Below are 18319 nucleotides of genomic sequence, written 5' to 3' on the forward strand. Positions count from 1 at the left end.
AGTATTTAATTAAATGATATTTGAAATACCGCACATCTAAAAAGCAGGACATCAAAATAATCTTACCACCAGGATCGCCACCAGTGAATATGGCGGGAAATTAGCAAGTGTGAAGTAAATTCCACAATTTAGTTTTCATTTTACAAAAATCCCGTGGTACGTACTGACTTGTTGGATGAAGTGAGTTGCGATTCTTTCTGCATATTTATTATTAAAAAGTATATAAGAAACGTTTATCGTAAATTATGTTTGACGTATGCTATTTACTTGTCTTCATTTTAAAAATTAATATTAGTATTGTGTCAAACGATGCAAGAAAGCAAGCGTATACAATATCAGTCAAAAAAAAATCTAATTTTACTTATCCATCTCCTCTAATAGTTTGTCTAGTTCTTCCCTGAATTTATTTAAACTATCTACTTCCATAACTAATGATATTTAGTTTGTTTCAGCAATCAACCACACGTTGGCTGAAGCCAACTTTCTTACGTCTGTTATGCAACATCCATCCTCAGTTTGAGTTTATGCCCCCTCATGCGTAGTCTGATCAAGAGGAAATATTGGGAAAAAATTCAAATGTTTTCATTTGTTTTCAGTTAGGACAGGGTTGGGGAGGATGAAGGGCTATCGTTCTCAAAAATGTCGCACTGGATCCTTTAAATGCGGTGCGAAATGGACAACGATCCACTCAAACGCAAGTTTGGGTGGAGGTTCAGTCTTGCTGGACTGCTAAATACGTTTAACGATTGTATTCATTGTTGAAATAATTAATTGCAGACTTCTGACCTAGTGTTCGTGCGGGAGGGGTGGGAGAAGAAGTCAGAAGACTGAGTGGTTAGCAGTAGACATTGCTCTTCATGGACTAATATTATTAAAGTTCGGTGCTAGACCCATTGTTATTTTCTGTATTTATTTATGATATTGATGAATGATGAAAGTATATCAGGCATAAAGTTCGCACCTGATATGATGGTTGGTAGGGTAGTTAATGACAGTATGCTACTGCAACAAGATCTAAAAAAATTAGGCAAAAAAAAAAAAAAAATTAGCCAGAAATGGCAATTTAATATTGGAAGTTTAATATTGATGAATGCAAGGTACTGCATATGGGCAGCAGTAATCTCAGCATAACTTACCAACTGTGTAGTACCACACTAAGGGTAGCAGAAGATGAAAAGGATGTGGGGGTAATTGTGCAATGAGATATGAAGTTCTTTGAGCAGTGCAAACAGGCTGACAGGACAGCTCATGGGGATTTTGCTAGTGATATACAGGAATTTTACTAGCAGGGATAAGGAGGTGATTATCCTATTGTATAAAGCAATGGTCAGGTGACATCTTGAGTACTGCATACAGGTCTGGAGTCATCATTTTAGGAAGGATGTCGGCTGCTGGAACAGGTAAGAAGGGCAACAAGACTGATGAGCTATGGGTGCATAAATGAATAAATCTTACCAAGAAAGGCTTAAGTTCTTCAAATTGCAGTATCTGGAGACTAGACACCTGTGAGATGATCTGATTGAGGTGTTTAAGGCTTTGAATGGATTGAGCAAACTCATTGCTGATGAGATTCTTCCTCTTTATGCACATGAGGCATAAATTCAAATTGGGGAAGGATGGTTGTAGAATAGATGTGCAGAAGTTTGCCTTCAGCCAGTGGTGGTTGATTGTTGGAACGAGCCTCCATCTGTTGTGGAAGTGAATAGTTTGAATAAATTCAAGGAAGAACCAAAAGTATTGGAGGGGATGGGTAGGTGAAATGGAATTTTTTAAATTTTATTATTTATTTATTTTTTTTTGTTGGGCTGTGTAAGCTTGCTTTCTCGTATTTCTTATTTTTCATAGTTTGTCACTGGCAGTGTTATTTGGTACTTTTACTCATTTAATTTCATGGTATGAGACATTGTATTCAATTGTCTCCTACTTCTGCAGAAGTTGATGATGATTAATATTTGCTGGTGGTGGAGCATTGGTGAATGGAGCACTTTCCTCAGGCCATTTCTGCTATGGGTGCATAAAAATGAAATAAATTTTAAAAAGGTGGAGCGGATGCAGAATGTACTGTTTGTTAAGATTTGTTTGTTCTAGAAGCTAAATTAGCTAGGCACAGCTATTGGCTTGGGGACTCTATGGATTCCCCAGGGGCTCAAATTTGGTGAGTCCTGAGCTGGATATCATCATTCTCTTTCTTGGTGATTTTCTTCTACTCCCCTCTCTCAGGGTAACTCAGAATTTTTTTTTGGCTGGTGCAGCATAAACCTTAGGCTTCATTACACCATATGGCTAATAATAATAAAGTTATCACAGAATTCAGGTTCACTGGACCATGACATTGCATGTATATAAAAATCACTTTGTTACCCGACATTTCCTACGTTGGACTGCCATTTGTATTAGTAATTGTGCATTTTTTTTATTTGGTAATAAAGTGATTTCATATATATATATATACAAGGTGTCTTAAAAATATTCGTACAGACGTTTAGGAGAGGTAGGTAACATCTAAAGGAATGTGAATCGCATAAGAACCCATGACTGGAACCTTCACGGGAAAGTAGTAGCAGAGGCAGAAATGACAAGACAGTAATTAGTGGCAAACATTTATTTGACATAATATTAACAATGGAGTATGAGATGGATGCGTTTCATGATGTTACAGCAGATGCTCAAAGGTTCCACCATGAGACGTGATGCATGCGTGTCATGTCCGCCAATCCGATGCAGCATGGATTGGCGGACATGGTCGAACACACCTGGAGTTTCTTTGACAGTAGCAGCAGCGCAGACGAGCCTTGCCATGAGATCCATTTCCGTCTCCACAGGTGATTCATACACGATATATTTGAGGCCCCCCCTCCCACAGAAAGAAATCAAGGCTTGATAAATCAGGTGAGCGTGGGGGCCAGGCAACGGGTCCACCATGGCCAATCCATAGTTGCCCAAAATGCTTGTTCAAATGGTCACGAATACACCTTCCATAATGGGCAGGTGCCCCGTCATGTTAAAACCAAATGTTGTGTCTCACATTTACTGGAACATCGTCAAGTAACCCTGGTAGAACTTGTTCAAGAAAGATCCAATATTTAGCGGAGTTCATGCAGTATGGTAACAGGTATGGGCCGACTAAGCAGTCACCGACCATACCTGCCCACACATTTATTGCGAAGCGATGTTGTGCGGCATGGGGGCGTACACCGTGTGGGTTGTCGTGAGCCCACACGTGAGCATTGTGCTGATTGAATAAGCCTTCCCGAGTGAAATAAGCCTCATCCGTGAACAAAACATAGGTTGGAAAATTCAAGTCTTGAACACTTTCTTGGAGAAACCACTGTGTAAAAGCCATCTGTGCAGGATGATCTTGTGGGGAGCAGTAACTGAACCCTTTGGAGATGAAAGGGGTGTAAGGAATCGTCATGCCAGACACACTGTACACTGCAACGAGACACTCCTAAGGCAGAGGCAACGGCATGTGTGCTGGTAGTGGGATTATTCTGGACAGCATTCAACACACTTTTTTCCATGGCTGGAGTTTGCGTTGAATGTGGTCTGCCCGCACTACTCCTGTTACCTATAAATGACCCATAATCGCACAAATTTTGATGCGCATGCACAAACAAACTGTGGTCCAGTACATGTCTGTCTGGGAAGCTTTCTCCATAAATTCGTTGAGCGGCTCGTCCATTGCCCTCTGCTAATCCATACACTAGGTGCATGTCTGCCAGCTCACAGTTCGTATATCGATGCACGTTCTTTGTGCGGCGACTACTGCGCCGTCTACTGACTTACGGTGACATTTCCGGTTATGGGTTCCTATGCGATTCACATTCCTTTAGATGTTACCTACCTCCCCTAAACGTTTATACCAATATTTATTATTATTATTAGCCATAGAGTGCAAGGAAGCCTGAGGCTTCTTTGCACTCTATGGCTAATAAAAAAAAAAAAAAAAAAAAAAAAAATTTCTGAATTACCCCGAGAGAGAGAGAGAGAGAAATAGAAGGGAATCACCAAGGAAAAGAAGAATGATGATATCCAGCTCAGGACCCTGGGTGTGCCAAGCCCATACTCACTAGATGTGAGCCCCTGGGGTTGTTTTTGAGACACCCTGTATAATATGTCATGGACCCGTGGCCCTGAACTGTAACTTTATTTGTGGCAAGCCCCCAATCCCAGGGCTTGCTTAGCTAATTTAACAATTTTTTTTTGATAAAAATATGAGAGTGAGTGAGAGAGAGTCAGAATTCCATAAATTGGTATCTAGATTTGGTGAATTAAAAACAGCCAAAGCAGCATTGTTGGAAAATTGCATGCACTTTCTCAATCTATTCATTAGTGCACCAAACATGGCATTGCTCATAGATGATTCCTTGGGATGTGCGAGGCTATGAAGACCCAGAAGTCAAGAGTATCATCAGTTCCAAACATCAACTTCGTTAAACACTTGAAATGAAGAAAGCAGCATATATTTCTGGAAGAGATAATTTTTTTCAACAACTCAGTTCTTTTTGGTGAATGGCACACCCTGACCTTAATTGTCAACCTGATTTTACTACCAGTGCCACCTTATTGTTATACCACAGAATAGGACTTCCAAGCCTCACTCATAAAATATGGGTATCAAAAATGACATGGCAAAATTATCAACAGCCTTGTTAATCTGCTGGCATTTGTGGATATCAAGAAGTCATTGTAACATATTCATTGGAGATTTTTAATAGAGAGGGAAAGGAAAAACTTCCCAAAATGTGTTGAGTTACAGCCATGATGTCAACCAAATTGGCATTGGCATATTGAACCACCATGGATTTAACAGCTTAGACTTTAATAAACTGGTCAACTTCCAGTTCAATCAAAATTTTGATATTTATTCAGAGGAGTAACAGTGTAAAAGGAAGGGCTTTTGTTTTTGCAAGGTTATTATAATGGGCTAAGGCATTTTTTAACTTTTTAATGGGACCAGGTGATATTAAAAAAATATAAATGCCAAATGAAAAGTATTCAGAGAGTTGATCATTGAGGCCACTAAGCCTTTTATACCAACTAAGAGATATTGTTCAAGATTTAGACCTGGGGTCCACAGAACCTTTGGGAATCTGTGGATAAATTTCAAGGGGTGGGTCCGTTGAACTTGGATGGGAAAAAAATTTACATATTTATTTTCACTAACCTCTAACTGAAATTTAGCATTACCTTCAATTATGAATGTAGGCAACAAAGCACAGTAACATTACCAGTACCTGTGACTTTGCCACCAATAGAAATCACAGATATTTTCATATCACATTACAGTTGTTGCGGATATTGTTTTCACCCATCACTACTTCGAAATTACGACTGATAACTGAATTACCTCCTAAATATTTCAGTTAATCAGAGAGTTAGGCAGGCAAATGCAGATTATGAGAAATCCTTTGCTAAGAATGCAAAGAAAAGCAGCAGTGAAATTTGTGCATGTTAGCAATAGAAGGAAAGGGATGAAACACATTAATGTACTGGATATAAATGTATAACTGTTGATGACTTTGTACAGATTGCTGATAAACTACATAACTATATAGCAAATACATGCACACATGAAGAAGTTTTTAGAGATAGGGTTAGCAGAAGTCTTTCTAATACTGATTAGCACTTAAATGATTTTATAATAAGAGAAAGTGAGGTATAAGAGAAATTTCTGCAGCTAAAGTGCCTGGGACTGATAGAATCTAACTTTGAATTATATTAAAAGAATCTACAGAAGAGGTAGTTGAACTTTAGCCATTCTGAAGAGGTTGAATCCTGCAGAATGGACATGTGCAAATGCATCTCCTGTTCAAATGGTGAAGTTGGTAACTATAGATCTGGAGGTTTAACCTTCTTGCCAGGAAAATTAATAATTAATTTCCCTGGAAAAATTAATACTCAATAATTAATTTTCCTCTGCTAGCATAATATTTGACAGATGCCACTTATTTATTTTTTAATCTGGAAATAAAATCATATCCTTCCATGTACCTTTCTCCATCAATATTCTCTAACTGGTTATATGGTATTTTCTGTTTTCCTTTCGATATACAATGAATTATAAGACATTAAATTTTTGTTTGGTGTTTAACAGAAGTCAAGTGAGGAAAAACATCTACCTTTCTTGACGTACTGATTAAGTCATCAAAGGCAGACATTGTAGGGATAGTGGAGCCATGGTGTCACTCAGACATAACTCATGCTGAATTTGAATATGGTGAGTAAAATGTATACAGGAAGGGTGGAGGGTTATGCTCTTAGTTAAGAAGCATATTAAATCTAAGGCAGTACATCCAATCAATGTGGATGACCAGTGCAATGTTGAGTCAGTCTGGTGTTGATTTACTGGGAAAACAAAATTGAGAGTAGAAGTGACTTAGTGACTTTGAGTATACCAAACAGCTATACAATGAATTAGAAAAGTAAAAAGGTAAACTGCAGCCATTATCAACCAACTGTAGGATGGAAGCCTCCTCAACGATTCATGTTAAGGGAAATGGACCATAATCTGCCCTGCTGGCTGGTCTACTGCAGGCAGATCAACCATAATTAGCATTCAGGGGTTTGAACCCGAGTCTACTTAAAGAGCATGTGCTACTGCACTAAAGCCCCTTGCAACTCTGCTATGGATGCTGCATAGAATGGGCTAGTAAATTAGAATGTCTTATAATGGAGGATTTTAACTTTCCAGACGTTGACTGTAATTTGTTGGTTGGTCACTCACACACTAGCAAGACTTTTGTAGATTTCTTGGATGACTTTTCTATAGCAGCATGTTAGAGAGACAAGAGGAAGCTGTACTCTTGATTTGGTTATCAGCAGTGATTCTACATGCATTAAGAATCATTGGATGGCAGCAATTACAGTGTATATACTAATGTGTAATTTAAATAAAGTCAGCTATGGTCAGCCATATATATATCATATTTATGGTCAAGGAAAAAGAAAAGGCTTTTGTAAGGGTGACTATTATCTCAGACAGTTTTTAAAAATTCTAAGTGGGAAGCATTCAGGGAAGTAATTGAAGATGTTACTAGCTTTTCATACTAATGAAGAAATGCTGTTCAAGGTTTAGGCCTAAATGGATGTTAGATGAACTGTTGAGGCATGTGGCACAGAAGATAAATGCATGGGATGCATATAAACTATCAGGTGATACAGAAGCCTGTGGTACATATAAATTAGCCTGTAATCAAGTCACAAAGGAGGTTAGGCAAGCTAAGGCAGATTATGAGAAGTCTCTGATGAAGAATAAAATGCCAAGAAAAGCAGCAAAAACTTCTATGCTTATATTAACAGTAGAGGGAAGGGATTGAATCACATTTGGCCACTTTGATGTTAATGGGTTAACTGTTGATGACCCTGCTCAGGTTGCTGACAAATTGAATAGATATTTTGCATCTACATTCACACGTGAGGAATTCTTTATGGGAGGGGATGCCAGAAGTTTATCAAACTTCAATGGGGAGCTAAATGACTGTAATAACTGAAAGGAAAGTGGAAGAGAAATTGTTGAAGCTGAATGTAAAAAAGGCACCTGGGGTGGATGCAATCTATCCAATCATATTAATTAAGGGAGGCAGCAAAGGAGGTGAAGAAACTCAGCCATAATTATGATAGCATCTTTGGATTCAGGGGAGGTCCTCTGGACTGCAGTTGTGCAAATGCATCCCCAATTCATAAAGAGGGGATCAAAAGGTGACATGAGTAATTACAGACCTGTTTGCTTAACATCTGTTCCAGGGAAAATAATGGAGTCACTGCATAACCTGATTTGCATCCACTTGGGAAAGAAATAATGCAGGACCATCTAGACAGGAATACAGTTATACCGCAGTCACAGCATGGGTTTGTTAAGGGTCAGTATTGGCTATCCATCTGATAGGTTACTATGATGCAGTCACCAAGGAACTGGATGCAAAAAAATAATTTTGATATCATATATTTGGATTTCAAGAAGGCCTTTGATACTATTGCACATAAAAGACTGCTGTGTAAATTGGAGAATGTGGCATTAAGGGCAAGTTACTGTTATGGATAAAGGGATAGTTAAGTGAAAGAAGACAGAATGGTTATCAATTGGCACTGCACTTCGTGGACTACGTTATCATTGGAGTTCCTCAGGGTTCAGTGTTGGGCCCACTGTTGTTTTCAGTATTTATTAATGCTATTGATGAAGGCATATCAGGCTTAATATCAAAATTTACAGATGATATAAAGGTTGGCAGGGCTATTAATGACAATAATGATGGGATGTGAAATGGCAGTTGAAGTTTAACATTTACAAATGCAAGGTACTGCATATGAGTAGCAGTAATCTCAGAGTAACTTATCAACTGTGCAGAACTACACTCAGGGTAGTAGGAAATGAAAAAGACTTGGGAGTAATTGCGCAGTCAGATATGAAATTCTCTGAGCAGTGCAGACATGCTTCCAGGAGAGCTTATGGGGTTTTGTCAGTAATATACAGAAATTTTGCTAGTAGGGATAATAGTGCAATAGTCTAGATGTGGCCTTTGTACAAGGCCACATTTAGCCTATTATTTACAGGTCTGGATGCCTCACTTTAGGAATGATGTAGATCTGCTGGAATGGATGCAGAGAATGGCAATCAGATTGGTGAAGGCAACATAGGGTGCTCTTACGTAGAACGGCTTCAGTTCTGCAATTTGCAGCATCTGGAGACTAGACACCTTCAGGGTGATCTGATTGAGATGTGTGGAAGTTGATGGTTTGAATAAATTTAGGACAAACTAGACAAATCCTTGGAGGGTAAGGATGGGTGAAGGTGTGTGTGCATTGTGGCTGATGCTATATAAGCTTGCTTTCTTGCATCATTTGGTACTACTACTACTTCTTTCTTCTAGGCAACTCCCATTTTCACATTGTGTCTGTGAGATACCAGCAACAGGTGTCTAATCTTGCTGTGATACTTTGATTTTGCTGGCTAAACACAAACAGCTGACAGAAATATAGATATTCGCATTGTCTGCAAGATGCCATGTGAGCATTTGAGTTTCAGTCTGTTGCGAGTGGCCGTCAGTGACCTTAAATCCTAAAAAATATATGATTGGTTTCTCATTTTTGTTCAGTATATTTTTTATTTGGGTTTAACAAATTATAATTAATAGATCACCATTTTCAATTCAGTAAAAGAACTAAAAAATAATTTTTTTTATAATTGAAACAAAGCAGGGAGGTTAAATAGATGCTAATTCTTGTTAACTGAGAGTACAAGTGAGTGAAGGTTAAAGTAATTCGAAGTCATGTTGATAAGTGAAGCCATAAATCAATCACAGCATGGATTTGTTGAAGGATGATCATACCTCACTAATCTGATTAGTTACTATAAGGCTGTTAAAAAGGATGCAAAGAATAATTTAGACATATATTTTGATACTTTACTTCATGTACAGTTAAATTAATTGGAGAAATGTGGCACTGGGGCAAGTTACTACTATGGATTAATGGATAATTAAGTGACAGGAGGCAAAGGTTGGTTATAAATAGCCACTGCTCTTTATGGACTAATGTGATGAGTGGGAGGTTCCATAGTGATCAATGTTGGTCCCCGTACTGTTAATATTTATTAATGATATTGATGTAGTTGTTTCGTTTGTCAGTGATACAAAGGTGGGCACAGTGGTTAATGACAATAATCAGGATATGCTACTTCAAGAGTATCTGGATAAACTCAGCAGGTGGTATTGAATGGCAGTTAGGTTTAACAGTGAAAAATGCAAGGTACTGCATTTGGGTAGCAGTAATCCTAAAATAAACACATACCACCTGGGTGGTACCCAACTCAAGTAATGGAATGTGAAAAAGATATTGGTATAATTGTACAGACCAATATGAAATTCTCTGTGTAGTGCAAACAAGCTGTTAGAACAGCTCGTGCAGTTCTGTCAGTGATATATACAGGTATTTTTCAGGGGACAAAGAGGTGATTATCCCATTGTGTAAAGCAATGGTTAGGCCACATCAAGCATACTGCATATAAGTTTGGAAACCTCCTTTTAGGAAGGTCATGATCTGTTAGAAAGTGTGCAGAGAAGAGCAACAAGATTAGTTTCTTTTCTTTCCGGTTTTGCTCTGTGTCACATAGTAATAATATATACAAAATTAGTTTGCGGCACAAAAGGATATGCCAGGTGGGCAGGAGCAGCAGTGCATAGCACACACTTCTTGATTTAGACCAGGGTTCGAGCCCGTGACCACCAAATATGGAGGATGCAGAAAGATCAGGGAATGACCACCGCATATCCCCGGAGCAGTATGGCCTTAGTTGCTAATGCTCCTAAAAACCAAATAAACAACAAACAAACAAAAGGATATTCTCACCAAGAAAAGCAGGGGTTCTGTAAATTGCTGTCCCTAGAAATTAGGGACTGCATGGTGACCCAGTTGAAGTAATATTAGGCTTTATAAAATGGTCAGGTAAACTACATGCTGATGGCATCTTTGTTTTCTGAGGTGAAATACACAAGGGGGCATAAATTTAACTTGGAAATAGTTGTAGAGTAGATGTGTGGAAATTTGTATTCAGCCTAAGAGTAATGAATTGTTGGAATAAACTTCCACCTACGTTGTGAAGATGGGAGGACAAATTATTGGAAGGAATGAGGAAATGGAGGTTTTTTTTTTTTTTTTTTTTGTCTGGTGTATAGCTTTGCTTCTGTGTATCATGTTACCAGTATTAATACCAATGCTAAAATTGCCTCCCCCACAGAGACCGTCCCTCAAAACCCAACAACATACTGTTTTATGCAACAATATTATTTCTCTATACATTAAAAAAGTTTTCCTCCTAGTGATATTTATTTGAGTCAATGGGAGAAGAGAGCGAGGCAATTACATCACTACAAATGCAATTAATTATTGACAACTGCCTCCATAACATTCACTAACCTCGTGCACATGCTTCCCTGTCTAACATTTGATGTTCCATTGTAACGTTTTTTGCATATTAATGCAAAATTGTATATTGTATAAAAATACTGTATATTGTATACAGCATTTATAAATATTTTAAATATTTGTATAGTTTGTTAATATTTCAGTTAAATATTTTAGTTCTCTTTGTGATGCAATAATATTCCTCATGCATTGTAGGAACCCGAAGCAAAATGCCTTTTCCTAAGTGACCTGTATGAATGCAGGTAAATAATTACATAATGATATTTATTCAACCTTCAAAATGCCACGAACTACAAATGCACGAGTAAATAATTACATATTTTATTTCCTGATTAGATGTCGATTACAGTGACATATTGTTTTTTTTTGTCTGGCGGCACCGGGGGTCTCCCCCAACTCTGCATTTTTACTCTTTGTAGAATACAGTACTCTGCATAAGGCCAGGGTGTGTGTTTTGTGAAGTATTAGTGTGGGTTGTGTTGTTCCAGTGGCCACTAACAACCCCAGTTTCCATCACCGTGAGGTGCCTCAGTAGCCAGGTGGGCAGGAGCAGCAGTGCGTAGCACACGCTTCTTGATTAAACCGGGGTTCGAGCCTATGAGCACCAAATACGGAGGATGCAGAAAGGTCAGGGAATGACCATCGCATATCCCCGGGGCAATATGGCCTTAGTTGCTAATGCTCCTAAAAACCAAATAACAACAACATTAATTGGGCAGAGTGAGGGCAAATACGTTTGAATTATGGAATACCTTTTAAAGCAAAAATTACAGAACCATGAATGAATACATACGATTAAGAAAATATTGCAGGAGGGGAATGCTGAAATGGATGTATGCGGAGCTGGCTGGTCAGATAGAGCAGAAAAAGAGCTTGGGACAGTTACAGAGGCTTATGCTGCATCAACCGGTGAAATACCACCACTTTGCTTATTGGAGGCTTGAAGTGGTGAAACCCATGTTTAGTCTCTAGAGCAAAGTTTCTGGCATCCCCCTCTCCCCATACTTCTCCTTCAACCCATGCATGGTACTAAGTACTATAGGTTTTGATACCTTTCGTGTTTGGGGTTTTCATAAAAAAAAAAAAAAAAAAAATTTCAATGATGTACAGTAAACTCTAAATTTTATGGACTAGTGGGGAAAGAGGTGTCTGTTATTGCTGAATGTCCGTTAAGTTTAAAAATGTATATTTTTTGAGACCACTGGTACCCATACATAACTGAAGATTTAAACAGTTACTACGTATATGTATGTATTATAAAAACTGAAGTAAAGTTAAGCAATAAAAAACAAGCTTTTATTTACCTTGATTCTGTTGGTTGATACCTAATTCAAAGTAGAAAATAATTTACTGTGAGCCTATATTGGTACTCTGGTGTCAGCCAAATTTTTTTGTGTTAAATCTGAAGTTTGTTAAATCGGTGTCTGTAAAACTGTGGGTTTACTGTACTGTGTGAATTGCAGTGAGTGCCCTGTATTTTAATTCAGTTATATATGCAGTTATAGTTTGCTTAGACTACTTTGTTACAGTGATACCACAGTATGCAAATAGTGTTTGTATTCTAAGCCATTGAACTAACGTTTCTTAAAGTGGGTTTGGTTTAAAATGACACTGATTTGGAAAGTAACTAAACTGCAAACATGAATTCTCATAGTTGAAGAGGAAGGTTAGCAAATGAGCTTTTTTGAATACAGGTAACCCTCTCCAACTGTGGATTTGAGATAATGTGGTTTTACAGTCATACAACAAAATTTTTTAATCTGTGCTTTTTTTTTTTTTTTTTTTTTACTCTGTTTAAGGAGACTGAACTGAACTACATGTTCAGTCCATTATCCTGATTATTGTTTTCACCATTGTAGATCTCATGGGCAGCTCTTGGAGGGACGGCTCTGGATTTGAGTAGTGTGGTACACATAAGGTTGTGTGGCACTGGTTCAAGGGTTCTCTGTGTTACTGGGGACTTGGGTAACCACAACACTGCATCCTTGATAACTCCACCTATCTAGTATATTGTGCAGTGGGAGCAGATTTCTTTGTTGTACACTCATAATGATGCACCGATCAGTGCCACATAACAGAGTACCAAGTAATTTTCTCCATGTTTCTCCGCTTTACATTTATTAGTAAAAATGTAATGCATCATAGACCAGATACTTTTTTGGCATAAGATTAATAAAACATCAAATAACTATTACGATAACATAGTTATTGCTTTTTATGATAGAACAAAAATAAAGGTGCATTCCGTATAATGTATGTTTGATTTTTTTTTTTTTTAAGTGTTACATGTCAGAAATTAAGGGAACTTACAAAAATACAAAACCAAAATACTTAATTTGTGTGTAAATTATTGATTTAGATTCAGATAACTCACAGTCCGTGAAAAATCAATGGTAGTCCGTTTAGATGTGGTCTGCTAATTGGTGACCCTTGATATATCACCAGGGAGGTGACAGTGTGTTTTGTATAGACACAGTCACCTCCCTGCTGATTTTCCTGTTTCTGAATAACATTTGTTTTTCCAGGATGTATTTTGGACTTATTTGTGTAACATTTTACTATGCTTGTTATAACAGTAATGTAAATTAACGTATATTTTACCCTTTATGTCCTCTAAATCAGTGCTTCTCAAACAATCTGTGGTGAAGGACCAGTTTCTTTTATTTCAAATCCATCGGGAACCGGTACTTTTGTAAAATAAATCTGCGCTCGGGGACCGGTAATGTCCTCAATCAGTTTCCAATTCGTCATAGACTGGTAACAAACAATTTGTAGACTGATGCCAGTATGCAGACCACACTTTGAGTAGTGCTGCTCTAAATTATTATTAGCCATATGGTGCAAGGAAGCCTGAGGCTTATGCTGCACCAGCCAAAAAAAATTTCCAAGTTACCCTGAGAGAGAGAGAGATCATCAAGAAAGAGAAGAATGATGATATCCAGCTCAGGACTCTGGGTGTGCCAAGCCCATACTCACCAGATGTGAGCCCTTGGGGCTAAAATGTTCAATAAGTGCTGAAAGTTAATGTGTGTGTATATATAATATATATCTGATTTCCTCACTTTGTTTTTATCAGTTTTTATTACTGTATTGGTAACTTTATCATCATTTTTATATTGTGTAAATGGAAAATGAAATTTACTCCTTTTTTTCATATATATTTTATTGGCATAATTATTGTTTTCCCCGAACTCCCTGTTTTCATAGCATACATGTAGTGAACCAGTGAAAATGCACCTGGGGTTCAACCAGTGGAAGCTCCTAAATGTCCCTGACATTCTTTATCAAACTGATGAAAGAGCATAGGCAGAATGCACTGTTCCCTTTGTTTAAACACCAAAGAGAGGACCTTAATTTAGAGCTGCAAGCTGTTGTACTGACATTGCTATTCATGTTCTTTATAAATTCTCAGAAATTCATCGTGGCCTTTTCCTAAACTACACAGTTGATAAGATACTTTTTTTCTAGAGGACAACAAATTTTCCTTTATTGGCCTAACAAAGAGGTCATGAATCAGAGGTCCCAGAAATGAATTTTGCGCTGTGGCTCACAAGAGTTTGTTACTGCAAATTACAAATCTGCTTTTGGGACCCATTACATGTGAAGTAAATGGCCATGCATATAAAACATTTGTTAATCCTTTAACTTTTCGGTGTTGTTTGTTTACTGTACTTAAGGTAAACAAATTTATATTTCTATCTTTCTATCACTGTGTCATAATTGCCTATGAGGACAATACATTTATATTCCAGAAGTTTTTCTTTGCGTTTTACTCTAGTTGATACTTGTTACTATTATTAATTTATAATTTTTTAGGCATTTTCAAATTTTTGGCTTTATATAATATAAACAACAAACAGCCAGTAAGTTTATTTGGCCACTTTTACTCAAACCATGTCCGTATTATTATTTCAGTAATACTTTATTAGGCTGAAATTTTAAACTTATGAATAAATTTTCTGTTTATATTCTGAAATGAGACTTTACAAGTTAGTAATTGCAATAATATTGCAGTATTTTGTGGTATCGCTTGGATTGATACTGCACTGTGTGTAACCATACTTGAACATTGACACTGCTCTGGCATGACGTTTTGACTTGATTAGTCAAACAATTATAAAAAATAGTTTGTAACAAATAAAATTTTATTTTAATACAGTAGTAAAATTCACTTTCAAAATTAATATTTTTATTTTTGGAGGTTGCTTAAAAATCTTGCCCTTTTACTGAATTCCAAGGCAGGCAGCAAGACAAGAAGATATATACAGGAACTCCCCGACTTACGGAAATTTGATGCAAACTTAAAAAAATCGGGGAAACGTATTTGCATCCCGTAGGAATAAGTGGCGGTATCGTGAAAATATCGTAATGTGAACCCAATAACACTTTTTTTTTCTTTTTTTTTTAATTCGTTCCAAGTCCTTGGAAGTTGAAAATTTCACTATATTACTAAGCTATTTACCTCTCTAAAAGGTCATATTTATAATGGAAAATGCACTACCCTTTCATCGTTATCATGTGTTCCCGTTAAAGAATCAATTTTTGAATGCCTTTGTGATATTTTTTTAAGGCACGTTTCTGGAAGTCACGACCAGAAAACAATAAAAACAATTTGCATTTTTCGGATTATTAGACTTTTCTGTTAGTTTGTGTTTTGTTATTTTTTTAGCATTAGCAACTAAGGCCATATTGCTCCGGGATATGCGGTGGTCATTCCCTGACCTTTCCGTGTCCTCCGTATTTGGTGGTGAAGCATGTACTACGCACTGCTGCTCCTTCCCACCTGGCTACGGAGGCGCCTCTTTTCTGTTAGTGCATCTAATTATAAACGGGTAGTAAACTTGATCTTATTGCATTTGCGATAATACTGATAGCTACAATTGTGTGGGTTTTTATGCTATTATGGTGCAATGTGTTCCCCTTCACTGAAATCTTCAATCCTATAAAAAAACAAATTTGCAGAATCTTCTCTTCATTCCTATTTACTTATTACAATGGTGAAGGGAAGGGACCAATGGAAAGTGCAAGTGCTGGGAAACCAAAGAAAATTGATTTAGAAATGAAGATGAAAATGAAGTACGAAGCAGGACAAAGTTTGTCATCTATTGCAAGGGAATTAGGTCTCGCTGCTTCAACAGTGAATACTATTTTAAAGGATAGTGCATGTATAAAAGAACATGTCAAAGGATCAATGCACTTAAGATCAACAATGGTCACAAAACAGCGTTCAAGTGCTATATCGAAGATGGAACAGCTATTAATAATATGGATACTCTTGAATCTAATGACCATTCAAGCAAAAGCAAGAAGTATTTATGAAGATATTAAGGATAAGTACGGAAAACCCCAACCCAAGTTTGTGGCAAGCAACGGGTGGTTTAATAGGTTCAAGCATCATGCTGGTTTCCACAACGTTAAAGTATGCGGTGAAGTCGCCAGTGCCTTTCAACTCGAATGTGAGAGTCGTATTTCTACCGCCAAACACTGCTTCACTCATCCAACCTGTGGATCAGGGTGTTGTTTCGAATTTAAAAGCATACTATTTACGTACAACAGTTGCTCAGGCATTGTCTGCAGTAGACGATAAGAAAAATTTTACGTTAATAAAATGGTGCATGGAAGAAAATATGCCCACGGTATGTAAAAGGCTTCGCAAGGTTTGAAAAAGACGAATCATATGAAGAGGTTACAGAGAAGATTGTAAAGTTTGCAGAGCTACTTCAGTTGGAGGTTGATGCCAAAGACGTGGAGGAGTTAATAGAGGAAGAAGAGAAGGAATTATCTAACGAAGAACTTATTGACTTGCAGGCAGCGATAGTAAAAGAAGAAAATGCTGACGAAGCTCAAGATGAACCAAATGAGGAGCTGAGACGCTTCGTCATCAGAGAGAGATGGCAGTGGCATTTCATGAATATTGCATTGCCAATGGCGAGGTTTGAGAAGATGGATCCTGACAGCGAACGATTCTTAAAGGTTAACAGAGGGGTGAATGATAGAGGGGTCTATGATGAAAAGAAAAAAGCCACCATCCAGTCATCCATTAATATGTTCTTTCGTAAGGTTGGGCAGCCGACCCCTTCTAAATCTGCATAGCCTTCATCCTCCACAGTGGCGTCTTATCAACTGAAGACGTCAATTCTGGCAACGATGCTCGAGAAGTAAAACTTACTGACGTTATGCCTGTCTCCTCTCTTTTTTTGTAATTTTATAATTTTGAAAATTTTTAAATTGCACACTTTTGTAATTTTTCCTACACATATGATAAAAAATTGGATAAAAACAATAAATAATTCTATTTACATGTTTGTCAAACATTTATTTTTTGATTCAATTAATTCAGCGAGCACAGTTGTGAGTGCTGCACAAGCATGGGAGAAATTCCAACTTACGTAGCGTTCTGCGGAACACAACTCTTATATAAGTCGGGGAGTTCCTGTATAGTGTTTATCTGTGTTTAAGGAAGGGACTGTGCACTTCTAGGAACATAAAAATGAATTGCTCATAAACCAAAATAGGTACTTTTCCCCCTCATTTTTTTTTTTTTTTAATTGTCAGCCTTTGCAAAGTACATTCAGTTATGTGGCAGATTGTTATACATGCTCTGTAACTCTGTTAAATTTTACATTATCCGTGCTGCAAAGCATAAGCTTGCTTTTGCATAATATGAGTTTTTACATGATGTGAGTTTAGCTATATTTGTTTAGTTAATGATCTGAATTTGTTTGTTTGTTTTCATCTGTTCAGTCGCAGCAGCCTTTCGGAGACTTTATGGGCGAGCTGCCTCCATGCTGTCCGGTCTTCAACAGCTTCTTTCAAGTCCTCCATGTTCATGCCAGCGTCGCTCTTGATGGTGTTGAGCCAGCATGTTCTTTGCTGACCTTTCCTAGCATTATTGATTTTTACAATGAATTGGAGGCATTACATGACTAAAATATGTAAATTGTAGCTTGGTGATCTTGGCTTCCAGTGATGTTTCTGGCTTGATGCGATTCAAAACCTCTGTTTGTAACTTCATGGTATGCGAAGCAGCTGTCTCGTCAAATTATTTTCTGTCTGCCTTTTTCATTGTCCAGCTTTCACACCCGTAAGTCATTATGGGAAACACTATAGCATTAACCATTCTGATTTTCATTGTAAGGCTGACATCTTTTCCATGCTCATCATTGTGCTACGTCCAAGTGAAATTCTTCTTTTAATTTCAGGGCCAGATTCTCTGCCTCAATTGATTTTAGATCTGAGAAAGATGAAATCCCAGACAGATTCAACCTCTTCATTATTAATTTTAACTTCTTGTCCCAGCTGTTGTCATAATTTTTGTTTTCTTGATGTTAAGCTGCTGTCCTGCTTTTTCGCTGTCATCTTTAACCATTAAAATCGGTTGTATTAGATCTTCCTC

At 37.5% G+C, this 18319-nt stretch overlaps 1 protein-coding gene across 1 annotated transcript in view; it reads left to right on the top strand.

The window, feature by feature from the left end:
- Positions 1–75: 75 nt before the first annotated feature.
- LOC150078808 (poly [ADP-ribose] polymerase 2-like) overlaps positions 76–18319 on the top strand; it is a 167446-nt gene continuing 149202 nt past the window's right edge. The window contains exon 1 of the mRNA XM_090382479.1: positions 76–180. The gene's annotated coding sequence lies outside the window, so the exon portion shown is untranslated. The remainder of the gene's footprint in view (positions 181–18319) is intronic.

Source organism: Mastigoproctus giganteus, chromosome 10 (assembly GCF_048544385.1).
Source record: "Mastigoproctus giganteus isolate SK-2022 chromosome 10, ASM4854438v1, whole genome shotgun sequence".
NCBI classification, from domain to species: Eukaryota; Metazoa; Arthropoda; class Arachnida; order Uropygi; family Thelyphonidae; genus Mastigoproctus; species Mastigoproctus giganteus.